General features: G+C 41.7%; 1 pseudogene; it reads left to right on the top strand.

Annotated features, from left to right (window-relative positions):
- The first annotated feature begins 3,886 nt into the window (after positions 1 to 3,886).
- Positions 3,887 to 3,977, top strand: LOC131193763 (U6 spliceosomal RNA; annotated as a pseudogene).
- The last annotated feature ends 14,344 nt before the right edge of the window (positions 3,978 to 18,321 follow it).

The following is an 18,321-nucleotide window of genomic DNA, read 5'->3' on the forward strand; positions in this document are numbered from 1 at the left end:
GAATAGCTATCACAGATTATTAAATAATTGCCACAGCTATTGCCAGATCCAAAGTGCCAGAAATTTCAAATGTCTGGCGTTGGCTGATTATGCTGCAATTTGAGGCAGAGAAGCCTAAACAGGAACCTTAATCATGTTTAAGCCCAGCTGTTCTCATAAGAGAACAGTGAACAAACCCTTGCAAGGGTATGTAGTGTATGCTGAGCCCTTGTGCCTGTCTAGTTTGTGAAGGCAGGCATGGGTATACCACGGTGGTGAAATTCAATTTTTTTTACTACCGGTTCTGTGGGCGTGGCTTGGTGGGTGTGGTGTGGCTTGGTGGGCGTGGCTTGGTGGGTGTGGCAGGGGAAGTATACTGCAAAATCTCCATTCCCACCCCACTCCAGGGGAAGGATATTGCAAAATCTTCATTTCCACCCCACTCCAGGGGAAGGTTACTACAAAATCTCCAGTGATTTTGATATTTGCCAGTTCTCCGAACTACTCAAAATTTCCTCTACCTCCAGAACCTGCCAGAATCTGCTGGATCTCACCCCTGGTATACCGTATAGGGCTGGGTGATACATTGTTTCTGCTTTTTCTCTCCCTAACTGGTATTGGTAAGAGTTTTCCTTGATACTCCAACCAGTTCTGGCTTAATCAGTTCCAGGTTTATTACACTGTTTCACATACCATGCACACATGCATATATTCATGCTAGATATTGGACATATTCACATAACTATGTGAATGAATGAATGAATGAATGAATGAATCAATCAATCAATAGAAATCTCTGATACTCTGAACAGGGAGCTGATAGAAAACCTTGGTGGAAATTTCAATCACTATTCAATGTGCAGATTTGTTGTAGTAGAGAGAGAATGAAATATTATACAACAATTATTCATGGCACAATCTTTTCACTTTTGTCATATTTTTACAGCTCTGTTTCTTGATCTGTATTATATTATATTATTTGTCAAATCAACAAGCCTCTTTTCTTTCTTCATTCCTCTCCTTTGGAAAGCAATTTTTACAAGTGTAAAGTCCTGAGCTTGGACACATATTCTCCTGGTTAGGTCAAAAGTTCAGTTATTCATCCCTGCTGCGATGCTATTGTAAGTTTAGAGTGATTCAAGATTCTTGAAGCTTACTGTGACACCTCTTAAAAATGATTTACTAGAGTTGGTCTCTTGTGCCATGCAGATAAAAATTAGCCTGAGTTTTTGCCAGACCTCGGTTAGATTCACTGCCTTGCAGGGCAAAAGCAATGGACATTGGCCTTATATTTTCAATGAAAACATCTATTTTGTGAAATATTTAAACAAGAACATGAATATGTCCTCTCTAGGCCTACGCATTAACCCATTGAGTTATCCATCTTTCATCGTCAACTCAGAATTTAAGTTTGCTAAAAACAAACGGGAAAGGATCTTAGATTAGATTGTAAATTGGAAAAAGACCTGCATTTTTGGTGAGACTTTTGCTCATAGGTAGATCATATATATGTGCAGAAGGTCTCAAATTGAATCCTCAGTATTCTCAGGTAAGGTTTTCAGGTAACCTAGAGACCCATTTATAATCAATATTGACTGGACTGGCTTAGATGGATGAATGTTCTGTTGCAGGAAAAGTTTCTGATAACCATATTTTTATTTAGTTTTTATTAGATTTATGTGCCGCCCATCTTGCCTGCAAGCAGAAATATGAGATATTTATTTTGGCAAAAGTGATCAGATTGTAGGCTGTGGGTAAGATCCTTGATGGAAAGACACTATCAGCCAGTGAAAGGTGTCCAGACTGGACTTTGAATGTCTAATGTGATGTCTTTAGTTTGTCTTGGTGAGTCGAATGTACAACTTTGCTAACTTGTATGCAATCAAACAATGGTAGTTTAATCAACAAGTCATGGTCAAGCAAGCCCAGCTTAGGGCAATATGAGAAATTAGTCAGAATCTGCTAAATTTAAAGGTGGATGTTTAAAGCAAGCATTAATTTTAAGGGCTTATCAAGAGGATTTTATATTGTTCTTTTTAAATGGCCAAGATGCTGTGGTGGTAGACCAAGCTCTTGAAAGTCTGACCTTACTGTTGAGTCTTTATCCAACAGGAGAGTGAATATATACATGCAGGATTGATATGCTACCTTTGTATTTGTTCCTGTGAACAGTTTTATAAAGTGATAATTGGATAGTTGCCTTCTGCATTCTGATTGCCAGAGGAGCTTCACTTCACTCTAATAAAACAGATTAAAGTAACATAAGAAAAATACAGCTTTCTATTTAACAGTACAGACTGTATTGATTTATGTATTTAAGGGTGTGATTACTTTTTCTCAGAGTTTGAAATCCCTCCCTTTAAAAAAAATAAATAAATCTATAGCCAGCGTGGAATTGCCTTGTGAAAGAGTGATCAACCAAGTCTCTGATTATCTAGCTCTCTTCTCCACCATTCGGATTCTCAACTAGATGGCTTCTTCATTCAAGGGGAGATTTGCGAAGAAAATGGCAGGAATGACACCCCACGATAAATCATCTCAAACCACATCCTGAAAAATGGGCCAAAGACAGCTTGTGCTGTGACAAATACGGCTGACAACAAGTATATACATCTGCTTGGGAGGATTTATGAGAAGGGAATACAAATAAGGCAACGCAACATTTGGGTTTGATAACTTGTTTTAAGAGCATTATATTATTGTGGCTAATAAGGCTGTACTTAAAATGCACGCACGAATACAAGTTATATCTTACTCAACACACATTATAGAATACATCGAGAACTTGATAACTCGTAGGGTTTATTGGTAATTGTTAAGTTTTTAGAAAACAGGGGAAATGAGGATGTCAACACTTTTCTCTAAATTTCAAGGACAGCTGAGTGCTTCTTCTCAATGCTTTTTGTATTCAAGAAAGGCTGATTTCAGTGTGAACTCTGTAAATCTCTTTTCTCTCCCAAGCTTATAATAATCCTTCTGTATCCGGAATCAACCAAACACCTCTTGTAAGTGCTCAGATTTCATTTAATGGTATAGGATATTTATCGTGGGACAGCAGGAAATACGAGACTGAGCCATACAATTCTTACAACAAATATTTCTCTCATTTACTATTAAGCATTTTGTAAAAAAAAAAGGGGGGGGGAATGTCCTCATCAAAAAGATATTGATTCAGAAAAAAGATGGTTTTTCTTTCTTCTTTTTAACTATTTCTCAACTCTAGTGTTGAGAAAGTGTTGTAAGCGTTGTACCTTGATGAAGGTATCTTTTCTTTTATGTACACTGAGAGCATATGCACCAAGACAAATTCCTTGTGTGTCCAATCACACTTGGCCAATAAAAAATTCTATTCTATTCTATTCTATTCTATTCTATTCTATTTTAGGAGGTCAGGTCTCTTTGCTTTGGCAGCATATATACTAAAATTGAAATGATACAGATACGTTTTGCTCGCCACGATGTAAAAAAGATGTTGAGACTCTAGAAAGAGTGCAGAGAAGAGCAACAAAGATGATTAGGGGACTGGAGGCTAAAACATATGAAGAATGGTTGCAGGAACTTGGTATGTCTAGTTTAATAAAAAGAAGGACTAGGGGAGACAGGATAGCAGTGTTCCAATATCTCAGGGGTTGCCACAAAGAAGAGGGAGTCGGGCTGTTGTCCAAAGCACCTAAGGGTAGAACAAGAAGCAATGGGTGGAAACTGATCAAGGAAAGAAGCAACTTAGAACTAAGGAGAAATTTCCTGACAGTTAGAACAATTAATAAGTGGAACGACTTGCCTGCAGAAGTTGTAAATGCTCCAACACTGGAAATTTTTAAGAAAATGTTGGATAACCATCTGACTGAGATGGTGTAGGGTTTCCTGCCTGGGCAGGGGGTTGGACTAGAAGGCCTCCAAGGTCCCTTCCAACTCTGTTGTTATATTATATTATATTAAGATTAGCATGGCCCCTCTGCAAGGATGACATGCAAATTCATGAGGCTTTTGATATTTTTGCACAACTATTTATCTGAAATGGTATAGGGGGTTGGACTAGAAGACCCTCCAGGGTACCTTCCAACTCTGTTAGGTAGTCTTTGACTTACAACCATTCGTTTAGTGATCATTCAAACTTATAACAGCACTGGGGGGGAAAGGACAATCAGTACTCACACTTAGAACCATCCCAGCATCCCCATGGTCACATGATCAAATTTTGGAGTCACATCCTGGAGTCACATGATCACCATTCATGACCTTTCCGGCTAGCCTTGGACAAGCAAGGTCAATAAGGGAAGGGAATTTCCTTAACAACTGTGTGATTGACTTAACCGCAATGATTCATCTAACAACTCTGGCAAAAAGGTCATAAAATTGCACACTTAACAATCACTTTGCTTAACAATGGAAATTTTGGTCCTGACAACAATCAACCTGTAATTGATTGATTAACGTAAAGGTAAAGGTTCCCCTGCACATGTGTGCTAGTCTGGCTCTAGGGGCAGTGCTCATCTCCATTTCTAAACCAAAGAGCCAGCGTTATTCAAAGACATCTCCGTGGTTATGTGGCTGGCATGACTCAACGTTGAAGGCGCATGGAGCACTGTTACCTTCCCACCAAAGTGGTCCCTATTTTTCTACTTGCATTATTTACATGTTTTCTAACTGCTAGGTTGGTAGAAGCTGGGACAAGTAATGGGGGGGAGGGCGTCACCTTGTTATGTGGCACTAGGGATTTGAACTGCTGAACTGCCGACCTTCTGATCGACAAGCTCAGCATCTTAGCCACTGAGCCACCATGTCCCCTAATTGATTGATTACATGCCATCAAATTTATAGAGACTCTCAGTGGCCACATAGATTTTCTTAATCTTAATCTCTTAATGCTCTACATTTAAATTGTAGAATATTATTAGTTCATTCTCTCTAAGAAGGAAGCAATAATGCTTTACAATTTAAATTTACACCCAGGGGAAGGGCCTTCTCTGTGGGGGCTCCCACCCTCTGGAACGAACTCCCTCCAGGACTACGTCAACTTCCGGATCTCCGAACCTTTCGTCGCGAGCTTAAAACATACTTATTCATCTGCGCGGGACTGGATTAGGTTTTTAAAGTAATTGGTTTTAAGGGGTTTTTTATTATTTATACTGTTTTAATGATTTGGGCTTTAGAATAAGTTTTTTAATTGTCGTTTTAATCTGTATTTATATGTGTTTTAACTGTCTGTAAACCGCCCTGAGTCCGTAGGGAGATAGGGCGGTATATAAATATGATAAATAAAATAAATAAATAAAATAAAATGAATTTCTAGTTTCTATTTCTTTGCATGGAAAAGAAGGCAAACTTATCTCTTGTCAGTTATCTTTCTGAACCGCATTGATTGACATTTTACCTTTCAAGATATTAGAAATTAGTCTTTTCCTGTTTCACTTTTAGAGGTAAGCAACCTGTGAGCGGAATAGTAAATGAAAGAAACGGATGGTAATGTCTGATGGAAAGCAGACTTTCCTCAGTTTCTTAGGCTTTCCAGAATGTATTTTATATATAGGGAAAAAAATTATGCACATTGAACAACTTGCTTTTCTTCCGTCCAGATTACAAATGGCTGGTGTCGATTTGCATTTTGATTGTGCGTGGTGGTTCCATATATCTGATGAACTGATATTAAAACAATTCTTTAAAAAAAAACAACCATACTGATTAAAGACACATTGATGCTGCTATTTTTAACATGCCTTTTCTGCTGTAAATCAGGGTTTTAAATTCCCCTTTCATAAGGCTATCATAATACTATCTGTAGAGGGGAGAGGGAAAGAAAAGCTAATCCTCCAATTATTTTTCCTTTTGGTTTTTCTTCATCTTTTTTTACTCTTTCAAATGACTTTACCAAAAAAAACAGAGGAGAGGTCACTAATCAAACTTTCTTCAATTAACTTTATCTCACGGAATAATCAAGGTGCCCTTTCCTTTGGCAATCATGGGATCCCATCTCATTGAAGTTTATAACTTACTTTGTATCTATTGCCTACATTGTACATTGTACATTGCTGCCATTTATGGCTCCTGAGATATTAATTCAAGGAGTAAAGCTTTAGTCTTTTCCTCAAAGCTTTTGTTGTGACTCTAGCCCCCAAACCTGTAATTTGAATAGTAGAGAAGCAATACAGAAGAGTTAAAACGTGGCAGTGCTGATAGCCTGCAGCCCAAAGTATTATAGGTGTGGGGAACCCCTTGCCGAACACATCACATAAGGCTTTCCCTTATGAAGGAGATGGAAGTTGCATTAATTTGCAGAAAGAATTAGTATGGATCAGTGGTGAAATGTAAAATTTGTTACTACCTGTTGTGACTCCAGCCCCCGAACCTGGCCCCATGCCCGAAAGTGACTCAGAAAGTGAGGGGGAAGGGCCGGTAAGGCTTACCTCGGGAGCACCGATTCCTTTGGCTCTGCTCCAGGAGCCAGAACCAGACTAGTCGGAGGATGTAATGAAGCCGTCATCCCCTGATTCCTCCCTTCCCCAGGCTACGCCTTCAGACCCAGCTGATAATAATAATCAAGCTTGGCTTCAAAAGATTAGAGAGGTGGCGTCATCAAAAGGATATATAAGGAGCTTTGGGACTGCTCTCACTCCACGGGAAGCAAAAGTTTAGCTGAACCGTTTCAAAAAGAGCTGAAAGTCTTGCTACGTGAGTCATTTGTTTGAACTTTGGCAGGCAGCTGCGATTTCTCTGCCAGGACTGATAAGAGCCGTGAATCCATTGGCTGAAGGCCAGCTCGTGGATCTGAAGTGGGGAAGGAGACAGAACAGCTTTGCCAACCATTATTTGTTATAATAACTGTTATGCTTTATTTTAAATGGAAGATCAGAGCCATGATAGATTAAATGGGAAGTCCATATGACACAGTCCTATGTTTTCCCACTTTCTGGGCCATAAACCAAGCCTGGACACTGTATCTATTCTTCTGTGTTTTGGCTCTTTTGTCATTGTAGCTGTTTACATCTCTCTGGCTTTCTTGGTGCTTGAGCCCTGGTGGTGCAGTGGTTAGAATGCAGTACTGCAAGCTAATTCACTGCTCACTCCAGCAGTTCGATCCTGACCAGCTTAAGGTTAATTCAGCATTCCAGCCTTCTAAGGTCAATAAAATAAGGGAATTGTTGGGGGCAATATGCTGATTCTGTAAACTACTTAGAGAGGGCTGTAAAGCACTAGGAAGTGGTATATAAGTCTAAGTGCTATTACTATTGCTTGAAGGGGGGAGGGGAAAGTCAGCAGAGCAGAATGAAAAAGGATTCACTATCTATTATAGGTTTATAGGCAATTGAGCCCAAAATTTCTGTTCCTAAGTGAGATGGCTGTTAAGTCAGTTTTGCTCCATTTTATAACCTTTCTTGCAACAGGTGTTAAGTGAATCACTGCTGATTAAGTTAGTTAAGATGGTTATTAAGGGAAGCTGGCTTCCCCACTGACTTTGCTTGTCAGAAGTTTGCAAAAGGTGATCACATGACCTCAGGACCCAGTAATTGTCGTAAATATGAACCTGTTGCCAAGCATCTGCATTTTGATCATGTGACCCTGGGAACTGTGGCAAAAAAAAAAAAGGCTATAAAATCAGGATCACTTAACAATTGTCTTGCTTAGCAATGGAAATGTTGATCTCAATCATGGTGGATCGAGAACTACCTGTATCACATGTATTTACTCGATCATATGTCTCTTCCACTATTGTCAAACTCATTTCTGTGTTCTAGACCAGGGATTTCCAACCTTGGCAACTTTAAGACTTGTGGACTTCAACTCCCAGAATCCCTCAGCCAGCTTTGCTGCCTGAGGGATTCTGGGAGTTGAAGTCCACAAGTCTTAAAGTTGCCAAGGTTGGAGACCCCTGGTCTAGATCATGTCCAAAGACTAAAGAAAAATATCAATGATTTTAAAAATGAAATAGAATATAAATTGAAAGATGCCATCCTAGAAAAACACTTGTCATTTTTGGTTTTTTTTAAAAAAATAGTCATTTTGTATCTTTGTTGATATCAGAAATAACTTTTTTATATATGGTTCTGCAGAGTTATCAATCTCCTTGGAACGTTCATGACTTCTATAAAATTTAAATGCTGGGTTTGCCAGTCAGATAGACTAAATCTTCATATTTTCTAGCATTGCAAAAGATTAAAAAAAGAAATTGTAGAAAACGGTAATCAGTAGACACATTGGGAGCTTCCACTTACTGCTGCTATTTTGCATACTGGAATGTTTACAAAAGAATATTAAAAAAATATTTATTTTACACATTTTCATAATCCCGCTTGCATTTTTGAAAAACTGCAGCATGTATAATGCAGTTAGGACTGAACACTGGTGCCAAGCAATAGGTAAGCTTCATGAATAAATAAAAACTAGGCTTTATTTAAACCGATTAAACATACTGCTTACCAAAGCTCAGCTTTAAAAGACTATAACATCAAGTGGTACGTATGCTTGTTGTTTTCTATTTGTCATATTTCCATTTCAGCAAAGGAGGTGGTTGTGCAGTTCATATCATGATGGGCCACACTTTTTTCATTGGTCTTTATATGGTACCACTAGAGCTAGAACTCAAATACTTTGGCCACCTAATGAGGAGGAAGGATTCACTGGAGAAGAACCTAATTCTGGGAAAGATTGAGGGCAAAAGAAGAAGGGGATGGCAGAGAACGAGGTGGCTGGATGGAGTCACTGAAGCAGTAGGCATGAGCTTATATGGACTCCAGACTATAGTAGATGACAGGAAGGCCTGGAGGAATGTTGTCCATGGGGTTGTGATGGGTCGGACATGACTTTGCAACTAACAACAACAACAAAGAGCTGGAACTGGTATATGTCTTTGCTAATAATAATAATATTTGGAACAGCTTACATCTTGAGATGACACCTTTAACACCATCAAACAAAACAACTTTGGCCTCTCCCAGGTCTTTGGGAATGACTCAATAGGTGAGAATGACTCAAATGTCGAATCCTCTTATAAACATCTGGCTGACTGTGGGATGAACTATGATAATAAACTGACCAGCAAAAAAGTGCAAATGAAAATTAGAAAAGAGACATGGCTAGTAAAAAAAAATAATCTAGCAGATAAAGCAAATAGCAACAAGATCTGACAATGGCTAAGAGCAGAAAAGTTGAAGAGATGGAGGGGCTAATTCTGGCTGCACAAGATCAAACCTTAGAAACAAATGCATTCAAAACCAGAATTGAGAAGACAGCAACAAACAAGGAATGCTGCCTTTGTAAAGAAGTTGTAGAAACACCTAGTTAGCAGCTGCAAAAAGATTGCGAACAAAAGCATGACAAATTAGCAACAATGGTGCACTGGAAGATCTGCAAAAAATACCATTTGCCTGCGAGCAAGAACTGGTGTGACCACAAAATAGATAAAGAATACAAAAGGAGGAAGCTAAAGTGTTCTATGATTTTAGAATTCAGATAGACAAGCATCTGCCCTATAACACTCCAGACTTAACAATTGTCGATAACAAAGACAAAAACATCTGGATAAAGGACGTGATAATACTTGGAGACAGCAAAAGAAAAGAGAAAGAGCTAGAGAAAAATCACACAAAAAAAGAAGAAGTAGAATGACTATGGCAAAAGAAAGTAAAGGTGGGACCAATCGTTATAGGACCTTTGGTGCAATCCTAAAACATCTGGAGCATCTCTTGAACATCACCAACATTGACAAAATCACCATCGGTCAATTGCAAATGGCAGCTTTGATTTGAACAGCTTACATCCTCCAACAATACCTTTAACATCACCAAACATCTACTCTCCGTATGCCAGATCCTTGTGAAGGTTTCAAGACATGGACAAAAATGCCAAATCCAGTCTGAACATCTGGCTGATTCTGGAATTAACGATATTTCTTAAAGTGGGAGAAAGAGGAGAAATTAATACTCAAGAATTAAGTACTGTACGTGGGATCAGCAATGTGGAATATGGTAGACTTCTCCCTCACAAATATCAATATCAAATTGTGCCTGAAGATTAAAGCTATTTTTTAAAATGTCCTTCTATTGTTTAAATTTCTCCTAGCATCACCGTATTTCTTTCATCAGTCTTATAGTGAGGTTTGCTAGAGTTTTCCTTTTTAAAATTTTGTTAAATATGACCTATACATGCAATTATTATAATTATGTCTAAGTATATAATTAAGGTAAATACATGTAATTGCCATATTGTAATATGCAGTAATCTTGCAACTGTTCTTTTGAGACCTTGCTAGTAAAATTGTTGGCAGCACATGGATTGGCAGTCTTCATTAACACATCTATTAGCTGTGCTGGCTTTTTGACTTTGAAATAATACATGGATTTAATCGATGTTATAATGCAGCATCTTTCAGAAGTGCCACTGAAAGGCTTCTCCCAAAGTAACCAGATGTTTTCGAAATATCTGTCAAGTTAACTTCTTTCTTTCCTTCCTTCCTTCCTTCCTTCCTTCCTTCCTTCCTTCCTTCCTTCCTTCCTTCCTTCTTTCTTTTTCTTTTTTCATCAGAGATCTCAGAAATATGAAATATCTTTCAAAATGTTTCAGTCACACAAAATTTGGCTTTGAAATATAAGCTCAATTATGTATTGGTCAGAGATTTAGAAAAGCAACACCCTTTAATATCACTGCCGGTTCTGTCTCAATGATGTGATATTTTTGGCAGAGAGCAGAATGATTTAATTTAATGAAGGTCTGAGGAGAATTGTAAAATAATTCCTTGGACAGAGACTCTTCTTCAAGTAGATATAAGAATAAAAGAATTTGGGTAATGTGGCTTTCAGTAAGGGCTGCTATACCGGTAGTCTTCAGCTTACAACCATAATTGGTTGTAATACAACCCAAAATTTCTGTTGCTAAGTGAGACATTTGTTAAGTGAATTTTGCCCCAGTTGATTACTTTTCTTGTCACACTTGTTAAATGAATCACTGCAGTTAAGTTGTAAAATGAATCTGGTTGTAAAATGAATCTGGCTTCCCCGTTGACTTTGCTTGTCAGACGTTCGCAAAAGTTGATCATATGACCCCGAAACACTGCAATTGTCGTAAATATGAGTCAGTTGCCAAGCTTCCAAATTTTGATCATATGACCATGGGGCTGCTGCAATGGTCATAAGTGTGAAAAACGGTGATAAGTTGCTTTTCTCAGAGCTGTTGTAACTTTGAATGGTCTCAGTGCCGTTGTAACTTTGAACTGTTGTAGGTCAGGAACTATCTGTAGTATAATCAGATTTCCTTACCGCAATTATAGCACGCATTTATCTAAATATTAGCAAATTTGTCTTATGATATCTGGATGTGTGTATTAACCTTGTACATATATTTATGTTAAAATTAGTTTTAATTTTAGAAAAGAAAAGCTGTTTGTTCAGAAAACAATTTAGTGTAGCATTTCTCTTAAATTTTTACATGGTTTTCTTTTGGCAGACTAAAGTTGCTCACAGAACTTCCAAACTTAATAATAATAATAATATTTTAATTTGTATACCGCCCTTCTCCCGAAGGACTCAGGGCGGTTTACAGCCAAAATAAAATACAGCAACAACACATACAATACTAAAAACAAACATTAAAAAACTTATTCAATTTGGCCCAATATTAAAATACAATCAACCCTATAAAATTAATAAAAATTACAAACCCATAAAATCAGCTAAAAATTTAAAAATTCAAGCCAGTCCAGCAAGACGGAATAAATAAGTCTTAAGTTCGCGGCGAAAGGTCCGAAGGTCAGGTAGTTGTCGAAGTCCAGGGGGAAGTTCGTTCCACAGGGTAGGAGCCCCCACAGAGAAGGCCCTTCCCCTGGGAGCCGCCAGCTGACATTGCTTGGCTGACGGCACCCTAAGGAGTCCCTCTCTGTGAGAACACACAGGTCGCTGGGAAATAGAAGATGGCAGTAGACAGTCCCGTAAGTATCCCGGTCCTAAGCCATGGAGCGCTTTAAAGGTGGTCACCAATACCTTGAAGCGCACCCGGAAGACAACAGGCAGCCAGTGCAGTCTGCGCAGGATGGGTGTTACATGGGAGCTCCGAACCGCTCCCTCTATCACCCGCGCAGCTGCATTCTGGACCAACTGGAGCCTCTGGGTGCTCTTCAAGGGGAGCCCCATGTAGAGAGCATTGCAGTAGTCCAAGCAAGAGGTAACAAGAGCATGAGTGACCGTGCATAGGGCATCCCGGTCCAGGAAGGGGTGCAACTGGCGAATCAGGCGGACCTGATGAAAAGCTCTCCTGGAGACGGTCGTCAAGTGATCTTTGAAAGACAACCACCCATCCAGGAGAATGCCCAAGTTGCGCACCCTTTCCATCGGGGCCAATGACTCACCCCCAACAGTCAGCTGCAGCTGCAGCTGACTGTACCGGGGTGCTGGCATCCACAGCCACTCCGTCTTGGAGGGATTAAGCTTGAGCCTGTTCATCCCCATCCAGACCCGTACGGCTTCTAGACACCGGGACAGTACTTCGATAGGTTCGTTGGGGTGGCCTGGGGTGGAAAAGTACAGCTGCGTATCATCAGCGTACAGTTGGTACCTCACCCCAAAGCCACTGATGATCTTACCCAGCGGCTTGATATAGATGTTGAACAGGAGAGGTGAGAGAATCGACCCCTGCAGCACCCCACACATGAGGCGCCTCGGGGTTGATCTCTGCCCCCCTGCCAACACCGTCTGCATCCGGTCAGAGAGATAGGAGGAGAACCACCGATAAATGGTGCCTCCCACTCCCAAACTCCCCATCCGGCGCAGCAGGATACCATGGTCGATGGTATCGAAAGCCGCTGAGAGGTCTAATAGGACCAGGGCAGAGGAGTAACCTTTGTCCCTTGACCTCCAGAGATCATCAACCAACGCGATCAAAGCCATCTCTGTACTGTATCCGGGCCAAAAGCCGGACTGGAACGGGTCTAGATAGACAGTTTCATCCAGGTATTGGGGTAATTGACGTGGCACTGCACTCTCTACAACCTTCACCATGAAGCGAAGGTTGGAGACCAGATGATAATTTCCTAAAACAGCTGGGTCCAGGGAAGGCTTCTTGAGGAGGGGTCTCACCACTGCCTCTTTCAAGGCAGCAGGAAAGACCCCTCCGGCAAAGAAGCATTCGTAATCCCCCAGAGCCAACCTCGTGTCACCTCCTGTGTGGCCCGCACCAATCAGGAGGGGCACGGGTCCAGCAAACATGTGGTGGCATTCAACCTCCCCAGAAACCTGTCCATGTCCTCGGGAGTCACAGGGTCAAAACTATCCCAAACAGTCTCAACAAGACGTGTCTCGAACCTCTCGTCTGGATCTACCCAATTTTGATCCAATCCATCCCGAAGCTGAACGATTTTATCATATAGATAACCGTTAAACTCCTCGGCACACCCTTGTAATGGGTCTTCCCGCCCCTCCTGTTGAAGGAGAGAGCGGGTCACCCGAAACAGGGCGGGCGGGTGGTTATCTGCCGATGCAATGAGGGAGGAAACGTAAGAATGTTTCGCATCCCTCAATGCCACTAGGTAGGTCCTACTATAGGACCTAACTAGTGTCCGGTCAGCTTCTGAACGGCTGGATCTCCAAGCACTCCCTAGGCATCTTCTCTGGCATTTCATCTCCCTCAGCTCCTCGGAGAACCCAGGAGCTGCTTGAGACCTATGCTGGGTCAGAGGCCGCAAAGGCACGACACAGTCCAAAGCTCCAGCTGCAGCCTGTTCCCAGGCCGTGACTAGCTCTTCAGCCGTGCTGCGGGCCAGATTCTCGGGAAACGGCCCAAGCTCTGTCAGGAACCTCTCTGGGTCCATCAGGCGCCTGGGACGGAACCAACGCATTGGTTCTGTCTCCCTGCGGTGGTGAGTAGCAGTCCGAAAGTCCAGACGAAGAAGAGAATGATCTGACCATGACAAAGGCTCGACAACTAAATAATTTAAAATCAGATCATTCGACCACTGGCCAGAGATAAAAATCAAATCTAGAGTGCCTCCCCCGATGTGGGTAGGGTTCTCCACTAATTGAGTCAGGTCCATGGCCGTCATGGAAGCCATGAACTCCCGGGCCGTCGAGGATGCCATGCCAGTTGATGGCAAATTGAAATCCCCCATGACCAACAGTCTAGGGGTCTCAACTGCCAACCCAGCCAGCAACTCCAACAGCTCGGGCAGGGCTGTTGTCATGCAGCAAGGAGCCAGGTATGTGATCAACAAGCCCACCTGAGTCCTACGACCCCACTTCACATAGAGGGATTCACAACCAGCTATCTGAGGCACAGTGGTCTCTCTCGGTTCCAGGCTTTCCTTAATAATAACTGCCACCCCGCCACCCCTACCTTGGGCCCTCGGCTGATGGAATGCTTGGAAACCTGGTGGGCACATCTCCACTAGGGGGACCCCCCCTTCTGTGCCCAACCAGGTCTCCATAATGCCCATAACATCTGTGGTCCCCTCCTGAATTAGATCTGAAATCAGGGGGGTTTTGTTAACCACGGACCTTGCATTGCATAACATCAGCCTGAGGCCCAAGTCCTGAGTACTCTGGCCACTCGGGGAATGGGAAAAATCTGGGGGGCCAGAGCACGCGATCGCTCTTAAATAGCGAGGGCGTACCCCCGAAACCTGATATGCCCCCCCTTCTGCCAACTTTAGTAAAAAGGACTGCAGATTCTGTTCACTAGATTCTGAAAAACATTGTGAACTTGTTCCCAAACTGTGGATTGTATTGCATTGGATTCCTGATGGTAATGTTGTGGTCTGTCGGCCGCCAGCCCCTCCAGCAGCCGAATCAGATGAGGAGGTGGAGTGGGAATTAGGGCCTGCATCAAGGCAATCTGAGAGCTCCAAGGGGGAAGAGGGAATGGAGCTGTCAGAGATAGAGACAGAGGCAGAACTGGGCCGTCCATCAGTCCCCAGATGAAGAATCAATAGTCTCCAGGTCCAGAAGTGACTGATGTGGAGGAGGAGGAATAGCTGGGTCCCAAGCCTGACATGTGGATGTATAGAAAACAGAGAAGAGGAGAGCAGCAGGAAGCTATGGGCTGATCCTCAGGATGGAAGAGCCACCATTGATAGCTAAGCCCCACCCTAGTTTTGAGGATAAAAGGCAGGGGTCAGAGACAAATCGGTGTGGCAGACAACTATTTGTCTTCCTGTCAGTCAGCCACTCATAGTCCGAACTTCTGAATCCTGTCAGGAACTGTATTGGAAGTCTTTTTTAGAATCTGCAGCACTGAGAATTGGGCATGCCTTCGGAGCATGTGTCTCTGCTGCTGGAAACAGAGCAAGCTGTATGGTGAGAGAGAGAGAGGGAGACTCCTGGTGCACTGGAGTCATTTCAGGGGGAAAGGGATCGAGCTTCGCTTTCCACAGGCACTTAGAGTCTAGTGCAGATGGCACTGGGGAAGCTTGTGTGGAGGATGTTTGCTCCGAATGATAACATTTTACAGTTGGATAACATCAGATGTGGAGAAGTTAAGAATGTGAATAGTAAAGAAGACATCCCAAAAGTGAGAAAAGTGCTAGAGACAAAATTGAAAGGTGGGAAAACCATCAACAACCATCCTATACCTGGGCCATGCCTGTGATATGAACCACTGCTGGAATTTGGTGGCAAATTGTCCAATTACTGAAATACTGTTTTGCAATGCTTTTCCAATATAAGCCTTCTGGGGTTTTTTTGCATACAGCAAAAACCAAATAAAACTAGCCTACTCAGAACCAGGTCTTCCTCAGCTCTACTCATTCGCATGTAGACAAAACATCATTATTCTCATCCTGTGTTCTTTGGTCAGATGTTGCTAGATGTAGGTGGTAACCCAAAGGTTACCTGCCTGAGGAGAACAGGAGTCCCTAATTCACAGACCATGGACCAGAACCAGGCCGTAGCCTGTTAAGAACCAGACAGTGCAAGCAGGAAGTGAGCGAAGCTTTATTTGAGCAATCACAGGATCTAGGTTTCCCACGAAATCATCCCCACCCTAGTCTGTGGAAATACTGTTTTCCACAAAATCAGTCCCTGATGCCAGAAAGGTTGGGGATCACTATAAAAGAAAGAAGATTCAGGTGATTCACATCTAGGATATGAGAAATCAAAGGACAGATCTTGAACCTGCCTATCAATTGTTAACACCTGGACAGGAAATTGAACAGGCTCATAAATTGCCTGGTCAGATTTTCTCCTAACTCCAATTCAATATAAAGTGCAACAATTATTTTTGATATTTCTAATCATTTTAAAGATTTATTTAGATGTCCGTCTGCAGTCTTGCAGATCTTGGCATTACAATACAGCTGTATTAAAACAACATACAATCCAAATTGCAAGAAAGGGAGGGACAAGAAAGGAAGGAGGGAAGGAAAGAAGGATTGGAAGGAGAGAAGAAGGTAAAAGGAGGAAGGGAGGGAGGGAAGAAGAAAAAGGGAAGGAGGGAAGGAGGGAAGGAAGGAAGGAAGGGAGGGAGGGAGGGAGGAAGGAAGGAAAACAATTAATGCAGCAGGGTTGATGTTAGCAGAAAGTCTGTTTAAAAAAAATTCTTCACTTTTAATAACTTCCTAAAAGCTATCAAGAAGGGTCTGAATTCAGGTGGAGCCCAGCCCACAATTTTGGGGCTGCAACAGAGAACCAGCAGCTTCTAGCTTTGGCTGCTTGGACATCCTGGAATTCTTGGACACCCAGAGAGCCACTCCCTGCATGATCTAGCAGGCCAGATGGGATCCATTTGGTGGAGTCAGTCCTGGAAATGCCAAGCTGTGAAAGCCTTAGAGAGTAACACCAATACTTTCAATTGCAGGATTATGGCTTGTTTCGTGGGGATGCATCTGTTTTCTTCAATGAGGTAACAATGACCACTTTACTATTGATTGCCCCAAAGAGAAGCTGGAAAAAACTTTTGAAGCCTGGCCCCCTCCACTATTTTGAAAATACCACGAGTGGGAGCAACAATGAAGTATTTGCATTAAAAATGAAAATACGTAAAATAAATGCTTTAAAAATACTACATAAATACTTAATAATAAAAAATACGTAAGTTTTTTTTAGGTATATCAGTGAAGTATTGTTTTATTTTGCCTGGATGATAGATCAGTGATTTAAGCTGAACAGACAGTCCTAAACTGGTCGTTGGATGTTACAGTGGCACAGAAAAGGTAACCTATGACCGTTTTTCAGACTTACAACCATTGCTGCACCCCCACGGTCACATGATCAAAATGTGGATGGCTTGGCAACTGGCATGGATTTATGATAGTTGCAGTGTCCCAGGGTCATGTGATCCCCTTTTGTGACTTTCTGACAATGGGGAAGCCGGATTCACTTAACAAGCACATTACCAGTTTAACACCTGCAGTGATTCACTTAACAACTGTGTCAAGAAACATCACGAAATGGGGCAAAAATTCACTTAACAATTGTCTTGCTTGGCAACGTCTTTCTCAAATTTATTTTGCAAGGGTTGCACAGATGCACATGTATCATATATAGTTTTAAACCAATAACTTAGTCCTTTGGGGAAACCTGAGTCAGCTACTAAACGCCACCATCACGCTGAAAAAGAAAAGAAATCGCCTTCCAAATCTTCGTTATTGCATCACCCTTGCTGTAGTACCGTTTACATCTTTGTGTGATACATTGGCAAATGAAATGAATACTTCTAAAAGGCTGAACCCAGTGCAGATGGACTGTCAGACAGAATAAATAAATAATATTTCCAACTTGAATAACGTGACACCCTACTAAAGAGTTGCCTTGTGTGAGGACTAAGGTTTCTTTCCCGGTAGATGTTCCTTAAGCGTCAACACAGTCACAGTGCACGTTGTTTTAAAAAAATTCCAGGCTCCTTCTATGACATCGACACCTACCTAGAGCTAAAGCTGCACACCCTGGCAATGCCAATTATACTAATAATCCGCTAAATAAGATGATCCATTCACACCCACAAAGCTCTGGTGTGCCTTGAAGCTCAGAGAAAAAGATGGGACGTGGTATTAGAAAGAGCTGCTGTGATAGGTGAGAACATAATTTATCACTTGTCTCCTCAAAGACTTGGGAGGTATCAATAGAACAAGGGAGATACAAGAAAACATTCCTGCAACATTTGGTCTTTTGGAGAGGTGATAGGAGCTGTGGGATCTTGTCTTTCTTCAGAGAGGTCTACCGACTTAAAATCTGTGCCTGTATTTGGGGAAGGAAGGGAAGATAATCTTGAGGGTCGCCACGCTGAGATCGATCTTCCCAACAGTTTTCCCACTGCCAAGGGGAAGTGAGTTCAAATTGAGGCCTTCATGAAATGAAATGCCATCAACACAGGATTTGCCATTTAGAGGTGATAATGAAGCCTCTGTTTCACACAATTGCAGTTATTTTT

The sequence above is a fragment of the Ahaetulla prasina genome, chromosome 2, assembly GCF_028640845.1.
Source record: "Ahaetulla prasina isolate Xishuangbanna chromosome 2, ASM2864084v1, whole genome shotgun sequence".
Classification (NCBI taxonomy): Eukaryota; Metazoa; Chordata; class Lepidosauria; order Squamata; family Colubridae; genus Ahaetulla; species Ahaetulla prasina.